The sequence below is a fragment of the Oncorhynchus tshawytscha genome, linkage group LG18, assembly GCF_018296145.1.
Source record: "Oncorhynchus tshawytscha isolate Ot180627B linkage group LG18, Otsh_v2.0, whole genome shotgun sequence".
Taxonomy (NCBI): Eukaryota; Metazoa; Chordata; class Actinopteri; order Salmoniformes; family Salmonidae; genus Oncorhynchus; species Oncorhynchus tshawytscha.
The window spans coordinates 30,546,109-30,555,610 of NC_056446.1; the positions used below are offsets into that span (position 1 = coordinate 30,546,109).

Sequence of the window (9,502 nt, forward strand, 5' to 3'; positions counted from 1 at the left end):
CCGCACTGACAGGCAGTACTGACAGGCCGCACTGACAGGCCGCACTGACAGGCCGTACTGACAGGTCGCACTGACAGGCCGCACTGTCAGGCCGTACTGACAGACTGCACTGACAGACTGCACTGACAGGCTGTACTGACAGGCCGTACTGACAGGCCGCACTGACAGTCTGCACTGACAGGCTGCACTGACAGGCCGTACTGACAGGCTGCACTGACAGGCCGTACTAACAGGCCGCACTGACAGGCCGTACTGACTGGCCAGACTGACAGGCCGTACTGAAAGGCTGCACTGACAGGCCGTACTGACAGGCCGCACTAACAGGCCGTACTGACAGGCCGCACTGACAGTCTGCACTGACAGGCTGCACTGACAGGCCGTACTGACAGGCCGCACTGACAGTCTGCACTGACAGGCTGCACTGACAGGCCGTACTGACAGGCTGCACTGACAGGCCGTACTAACAGGCCGCACTGACAGGCCGCACTGACAGGCCGTACTGAAAGGCTGCACTGACAGGCCGTACTGACATGCCGCACTGACAGGCCGTACTGACATGCCGCACTGACAGGCCGCACTGACAGGCCGCACTGACAGGCAGTACTGACAGGCCGCACTGACAGGCCGTACTGACAGGCCGCACTGACAGGCCGCACTGACAGGCCGTACTGACAGACTGCACTGACAGACTGCACTGACAGGCTGTACTGACAGGCCGTACTGACAGGCCGCACTGACAGGCCTCACTGACAGGCCGTACTGACAGGCCGCACTGACAGGCCGTACTGACAGGCGGCACTGACAGTCTGCACTGACAGGCTGCACTGACAGGCCGTACTGACAGGCTGCACTGACAGGCTGCACTGACAGGCTGCACTGACAGGCCGTACTGACAGGCTGCACTGCGTTGATGGAAGCAGCCAGGGCTGGGGCTGTGCAGCTGATCAGAGCCATCCTACTGAGGGGGGCGAACACACTTCACTGCAATGGGGGGATTCTATGAGGTGGGTTATACAGTATTATAAACCTGAATGCTGATTGGCTGAAAGCTGTGGTATACCACGGGTATGACAAAACATTACTTCTTACTGTTCTAATTATGTTGGTAACCAGTTTATAATAGTGTTAAGGGATTTTTTATCAATAATGACTAATTATGTATACATTTCAATCAGGACTGACTAATCAGAATACTATTATGTTGCTGTATAGATGTATGAATTCTCTTTTAATCCTAGTACTGAATATAATGTGTGTAAATATAATCAAGAATTAGAACAATGACTGTCTGTTCCTTGGTAGAAATTAATGAACTTATCGCCAGACTGGCTAGAATGCTTATCTACACAGGCAGACCTTGGCTCAGGTCATAAATGATCTAAATTAGGAGAGACGATGTGGGAAGGCTTGAGATACTGCCTTTGTACCAGGGTGGAGAAGAGACGGGACAGTTCGAAAACTAATGATGTCATTTTCAGTTTATAACCTGTGGTAAACTGTATCATGTTCAGTACTCTCGAGAATAAACGCTGCTGATAGATTTTGAGACTGGTCTCTGTCCATTTTATGCAAATATGAGTCTTACAAATTCTTAGGAATTGACAGAGTGTTTAATTGTAATTGGGTATTAAAACATAGGAATTTAATTCCTGTAACAAATAGTAATAAGGCACCTTGAGGGCTTGTGGTATATGGCCAATTTACCACAGATAAGGGCTTTGTCCAGGCACTCCTCGTAGCATCGTGCATAAGAACAGCCCTTAGCCGTGGTATATTGGACATATACCACACCTCCTCAGGCTTTATTGCTTAAATAATGCATCTGAATGTCAGATGTCTGTCAGTGAAGGCTAACCATGTCTAGCTGTGGGTCTGATTCCCACATGGCCACATATACTGTATGTCTATACTCCATGGGCCGGTTTCCTGGACCCAGATTAAGTATAGTCCTGGACTGAAAAGCCCTTTAAATAGAGACTTTCCATTGAGCAGGACAAGGCTTTTTTCTGGTCTGGGAAACCATCCCGATATGTCAACTGTTGTTTTGAATACAACCGTCATCAGTTACTATAATTGTCCTGAAGGTGATCCAGGTGCTGTCTGCGAACTCAGATGACGTGGGAGTGATGACATCAGCGGAGGACACACCTCTTCACTACGCTGCCTGACTGCTGCGGATTCTTAGCACAGAGAGGTATAGACCTTCTGTAACGGGATTCGTCCTCCTCTGACGAGGAGTATGAGAGATCGGACCAATATGCAGCGTGGTATGTGTCCATATTTATTAAATGAAAACGGAAATAACAAAACTAACGAAGAGAACGACCAAAAACAGTTCTGGCTGGTGCAGACACACAACAGAAAACAGAAAATAATCACCCACGAAACACAATAGAAAACAGGCTCCCAAAATATGGTTCTCAATCAGGGACAACGATTGACAGCTGCCTCTGATTGAGAACCATACCAGGCCAAACACAGAAATAGCAAATCATAGAAAAACGAACATAGACAACCCACCCAACTCATGCCCTGACCATACTAAAACATACTCCAAACCCGGTGTGCCCAATCCCAACACTCCCTGAGCTCTGACTCTCCACTATATGTCCCACGAGTACGAGACTGCCCTTCGGAACGCCTTTTTTGATGAATGAGGAACCGAATGCATGGAGACGGTCTACAAGAAGATGTTTATGTCCGTGCTGCAGAAGCTCCAGGTCCCAGTAGAACCAGACCAGCTCTATACAGTGGTAGTGGCCTACTACAAGAGGAGAGGAAGGCTAGTCAACGTCAATGACTTCTTCAATGGCCTCAAATACCTCCATAAACCATTTACCATCGCCACCTATGCCCCCAAGAAGAAGAAAGGTAAAAAGGCTATATTCACCCACCCTTATCTGCACCGTCCCACCTGAGCTTATTTACCAGAGGGACAACGACGGGTCGCCCTACTTCATGATCCAGACATACCAGCACTGCATTGACGTCACGTGGTTCGACCGCGACTGCACGCCAGGCCACCCCATCGAGGACAACTCGGCCTGGTATATAGGCAAGCCAGAGAGGGTCTAAATCAACATCAACTACTGTGTGAAGACGGGGGACCTGGAGTCTCTGAGCCTGGCCTTTAGTCAGGGGGTCCAGGTGGACACGAAGGACCGCTTATACAATGCATTCCAAAAGTATTCAGGCCCCTTGACTTCTTCCACATTTTGTTACTTTAAAGCCTTATTCTGAAATTGATTATTGTTTTTTTTCCCTCATAAATCTACACACAATATCTACACACACCCCATGCAAATGTATTAAAAATTAAAAGTATTCAGACCCTTTACTCAGTACTTTGTTGAAGCACCTTTGGCAGCGATTACAGCCTCGAGTCTTCTTGGGTATGACACTACAAACTTGGCACACCTGCATTTGGGGAGTTTCACCCATCATTCTCTCGAGATCCTTTCAAGATCTGTCAGGTTGGATGGGGAGCGTCGCAACACAGCTCAACATTTTCAGGTCTCTCCAGAGATGTTCGATAAAGTTCAAGTCCGGGTTCTGCCTGGGCCACTGGATCTTGCCTGTGTGCTTAAGGTTGTTGTCCTGTTGGAAGGTGAACCTTCACCCCAGTCCGAGGTCCTGAGTGCTTTGGAGCAGGTTTTCATTAAAGGTTCTCTCTGTACTTCGCTCTGTTCATCTTTCCCTCGATTCTGACTAGTCTCCCAGTCCCTCATGCTGAAAAACATCCCCACAGCAGGATGCTGCCACCACCATGCTTCACTGTAGGGATGGTATTGGCCAGGTGATGAGCGGTGCCTAGTTTCCTCCTCTTCCATACAGCTTCCTCTCCTCCGGACAGCTTCCACTCTTCCAGACAGCTTCCACTCAGCTTCCTCTTCATCAGACAGCTTCTACTCTTCCAGACCGCTTCCTATCCTCCAGATAGCTTCCACTCTTGCAGACAGCTTCCACTCTTCCAGACAGCTTCCTCTCCTCCAGACAGCTTTCTCTCATTCAGACAGCTTCCACTCTGCCAGACAACTTCCACTCTTCCAGACAGCTTCCATGCTTCCAGACAAGTAGCTTCTACTCTTCTAGACATGTAGCTTCCACTCTTCCAGACAGCTTCCTCTCCTCCAGACAGCTTCCACTCTGCCAGACAGCTTCCTCTCTTCTAGACAGCTTCCACTTTTCCAGACAGCTTCCCCTTTCCAGACAGCTGCCACTCCTTCAGACAGCTTCCACTTTTCCAGACAGCTTCCACTCTTCCAGACAGCTTCATCTCCACCAGACAGCCTCCACTCTTCCAACAACTTCCTCTCCAGCAGACAGCTTCCACTCTTCCAGACAGCTTCCACTCTTCCAGACAGATTCCTCTCTTCCAGACCTATAGCTCCCTCTTCCAGACAGCCTCCTCTCTTCCAGAGAGCGTCCACTCTTCCAGATAGCTTCCACTCTTCCAGACAGCTTCCCCCCCTCCAGAGAGCTTCCACTCTTCCAGACAGCTTCCACTCCTCCAGACAGCTCTCTCTCCCTCAGACAGCTTCCACTTTTCCAGACAGGTTCCAATCTTCCAGACAACTTCCTCTCCTCCAGACAGCTTCCACTCTTCCAGACAGCTTCCACACTTCCAGACAGATTCTACTCTTCCAGACCTGAAGCCCCCTCTTCCAGACAGCCTCCTCTTTTCCATAGAGCTTCCACTCTTCCAGACAGCCTCCTCTCTTCCAGACAGCCTCCTCTCTTCCAGAGAGCTTCCTCTCCTCCAGACAGCTTCCACTCTTCCAGACAGCTTCCTCTCCTCAGAACTTAGACAGCTTCCTCTCCTCCAGACACCTTCCTTTCTTCCAGACAGCTTCCTCTCCTCAGACCTTAGACAGCTTCCTCTCCTCCAGACAGATTCTACTCTTCCAGACAGATTCTACTCTTCCAGACCTGAAGCTCCCTCTTCCAGACAGTCTCCTCTTTTCCAGCGAGCTTCTACTCTTCCAGACAGCTTCCACTCTTCCAGACAGCTTCCTCTCCTCAGACCTTAGACAGCTTCCTCTCCTCCAGACACCTTCCTTTCTTCCAGACAGCTTCCTCTCCTCCAGACAGCTTCCTCTCTTCCAGACAGCTTCCTCTCCTCCAGACAGCTTTAGAGTTCTACTGATCTGAGCTGGAGGTAGAGCCCAATGACGTGAAATATGCTGAGGAGGATGTAGATCTGGGCTGCAGGCTGGTGGTTGTCAATATCTCCTCTCTCCCCTCCTCTTCGTCTCTCCATCACCATCTGTCAGACATGCTGGGCAGCAGGTCTCACTCTGCAGGTACCCACAAGCACTGCACGCACGCGCGTGCGCACGCACACACGCACGCACGCACGCACGCACACACACACACACACACACACACACACACACACACACACACACCTTGTTAAGATACACACATCTCCATAAGCCTGTGAATGGCATCCCACATGGTTGATGTCACTGCCTGACTGGTTCTGTAATGTGCCTGTTTCATCCTTTGTTAGACATCCATGTGCCTGTAATTGACTGGGAGAGTTAGGCTGTTTGAGAGGTAATGGTTTCCAATGCAATACACAGTTCTTCCTCTGAACCAGCAGAGGACACTGTTTGGCTAACTTTACTGGGGAAAAAAGTGGTTGTTTATATTGCGGTGAATAGAAACTTCTAGGGAGCTCTTGTCTTACAGCCCAGAATGAAGTAAAATGGCAGCCGTGTATATTTACCTTGCTTATATAAATACCACCATGGCCATCATAGCTTGCTTTACAATTGTATGTTTTGCCAGATTTCAATCTAACGATAAATAACGAGAAAATAAATTGTATGAGCTCTTATATTGATCTGTCTCTCTCTCTAGCTATCTCTCTCTAGCTATCTCTCTCTAGCTATCTCTCTCTAGCTATCTATCTATCTATCTGTCTGTCTGTCCGTCCGTCCGTCCGTCCGTCTGTCTGTGTATGTCTGTATGTATATTATCTATCTAATTCTCTCACTATCTTGCTCTCTCTCTATGCCTCTCCAGCTATCTCTCTCTCTCTATGACTTGCCAAAGCAAGTGAGGTAGATAATATACAGAAGTGAAATAAACAATAAAAATCTCTCTCTCTCTCTCTCTCTCTCTCTCTCTCTCTCTCTCTTGCTCTCACTCGCTCTCTCTTGCTCTCTCAATTCAATTCAAGGGTCTTCTTTGGCATGGGAAACATATCTTAACATTGCCAAAGAAAGTCAGGAAGATAATATACAAAAGTGACACTCACAGAAGTTTCAAAAGAATAAAGACATTACAAATGTCATATTATGTATATATACAGTGTTGTAACGATGTACAAATGGTTAAAGTACGAAAGGGAAATTAAATAAGTATAAATATGGGTTGTATTTACAATGGTATTTGTTCTTCCCTGGTTAACCTTTTCTTGTGGCAACAGGTCAGAAATCTTGCTGCAGTGATGGCACACTATGGTATTTCACCCAGTAGATATGGGGGTTTAACAAAATCGGGTTTGTTTTTGAATTCTTTGTGGATCTGTGGAATCTGAGGGAAATATGTGTCTCTAATATGGTCATACATTAGGCAGGAGGTTAGGAAGTGCAGCTCAGTTTCCACCTCATTTTGTGGGAAGTGTGCACATAGCCTGTCTTCTCTTGAGAGCCAGGTCTGCCCTTTCTCAATAGCAAGGCTATGCTCACTGAGTCTGTACATAGTCAAAGCTTTCCTTAAGTTTGGGTCAGTGACAGTGGTCAGGTATTCTGCCACTGTGTACTCTCTGTTTAGGGCCAAATAGCATTCTAGTTTGCTCTGTTTTTTTGTTAATTCTTTCCAATGTGTCAAGTAATTATCTTTTTGTTTTCTCATGATTTGCTTGGGTCTAATTGTGTTGCTGTCCTGGGGCTCTGTGGGGTGTGTTTGTGTTTGTGAACAGAGCCACAGAACCAGCTTGCTTAGGGGACTCTTCTCCAGGTTCATCTCTCTGTAAGTGATGGCTTTGTTAGGGAAGGTTTAGGAATCGCTTCCTTTTAGGTGTTTGTAGAATTGAACATCTCTTTTCTGGATTTTGATCATTAGTGAGTTTCGGCCTAATTCTGCTCTGCATGCATTATTTGGTGTTCTACGTTGTACACGGAGGATATTTTTGCAGAATTCTGCATGCAGAGTCTCAATTTGGTGTTTGTCCCATTTAGTGAATTCTTGGTAGGTGAACGGACCCCAGACCTCACAACCATAAAGGGCAATGGGTTCTATAACTGACTCAAGTCTTTTTAGCCAGATCCTAATTGGTATGTTGCATTTTATGTTCCTTTTGATGGCATAAAATGCCCTTCTTGCCTTGTCTCTCAGATATTTCACAGCTTTGTGGAAGATATGTGTGGCGCTGATGTTTAGGCCAAGGTATGTGTCGTTTTTTGTGTGCTCTAGGGCAACGGTGTCTAGATGGAATTTGTATTTGTGGTCCTGGCGACTGGACCTTTTTTGGAACACCATTATTTTGGTCTTACTGAGATTTACTGTCAGGGCCCAGGTCTGGCAGAATCTGTGCAGAATATCTAGGTGCTGCTGTAGGCCCTCCTTGGTTGGTGACAGACGCACCAGATCATCAGCAAACAGACTCTTTACATATGCTGGTTATGTAAAGAGTTGGTAGGCTTTGAGGGGACTCCTATGGTAGGTAAACCTGTATCTCATCTCTTGGAAGTAGTACTGTAGACTACTTTATCTTGTCTCTCTCTCTATGTCTCTCTTGCTATCTCTCTATCTGTGTTAAACGTGTTAGCACTTGCTGATGCTGATCTACACTCTTTCTCCATCTCCAAATCAAATTAGACTACAGTGTCCTCAAGGTCCATTGGACATAGTTACTTGATCGAATAAAAGGAAAAATAACAACTCGGAGGTTAGTGATAGAGGCCGATGTTGTTGAATATGCATTACCACTAGACCTTAATGATATCAACCAGAGAGAGAAAAGGAGAGGATGAGGAAGGGCTGAGAGATAAGAGAGAGAGAGACGAGAGCGAGAGACGACAGAGAGAGACGACAGAGAGAGAGACGATAGAGATACGACAGAGAGAGACGTTAGAGTTAGAGATGAGAGACGACAGATAGCGAACTCATAAAAGAACACTAGACACTATGGAACACAAAGCTTTTACTATATCATCCTGGAATATACAAGGTCTGAGGTCATCTGGCTTTGGCCTAAAGACCAGGAACCCAGACGTCATCAAAGAAATTGGAAATACAGACATTGTCATCCTACAAGAAACATGGTATAGAGGAGACAGACCCACTGGTTGCCCTCTAGGTTACAGAGAGCTGGTAGTCCCATCCACCAAACTACCAGGTGTGAAACAGGGAAGAGACTCAGGGGTATGCTGATTTGGTATAGAGCAGACCTAACCCACTCTATTAACTTAGTCAAAACAGGAAAATTGTACATCTGCCTAGAATGTAATAAGGAAATGATCTCAACAGAGAATACTGTCCTCCTGTGTGCTACATATATCCCCCATTGGAATCCCTGTACTTTAACGATGACAGCTTCTCCATCCTGGAGGGGGAGATCAACCATTTCCAGCCTCAGGGACATGTACTGGTCTGTGGCTACCTAAATGCCAGAACTGGACAAGATCCCGACACTCTCAGCACACAGGGGGACAAACACCTACCTGGAGGTGACAGCATTCCCTCCCCCATATGCCCCCCTAGACACAACTCCGACAACATAACCAACAAAAACGGGCCACAACACCTGCAGCTCTGTCGCACGCTGGGTATGTACATAGTCAATGGTAGGCTTTGAGGGGACTCCTATGGTAAGTACACCTATAGCTCATCTCTTGGCAGTAGTACTGTAGACTACTTTATCACTGACCTCAACCCAGAGTCTCTCAGAGCGTTCACAGTGTGCCCACTGACACCCATATCAGACCACAGCAAAATCACACTACTTGAACAGAGCCATGGTCAATCAAATACTCAATCATGAGGCATCAAAGCCAAAGGAACTGAGTAACATTAAGAAATGCTATAGATGGAAGGAAAATAGTGTGGAAATCTACCAAAAACAATTAGGCAACAAAAATTAAATCCCTTCTAGAGAATTTCCTGGACACAAGGTTTCACTGTAGTAGTGAAGGTGTAAACTTGGCAGTAGAAAACCTAAACAGTATATTTGACCTCTCAGCTTCCCTATCAAATCTAAAAAATTCAAGCAGACAACCTAAGAAAATGAACAACAACGACAACTGGTTTGATGAAGAATGCAAAAACCCTAGAAAGAAATTGAGAAACCTAACCAACCAAAAACATAGAGACCCAGAAAACCTGAGTTTACGCCTTCACTATGGTGAATCACTAAAACAAGACAGAAATACACTACGGATAAAGAAGGAACAGCACGTCAGAAATCCGCTCAATGTAATTGAAGAATCCATCAAATCTAACCACTTCTGGGAAAATTGGAAAACTCTAAACAAACAACAACACGAGGAAT

General features: G+C 46.5%; 1 pseudogene; it reads left to right on the plus strand.

The window, feature by feature from the left end:
* The first annotated feature begins 2,669 nt into the window (after positions 1-2,669).
* Positions 2,670-3,204, plus strand: LOC112217988 (annotated as a pseudogene).
* Positions 3,205-9,502: the final 6,298 nt, after the last annotated feature.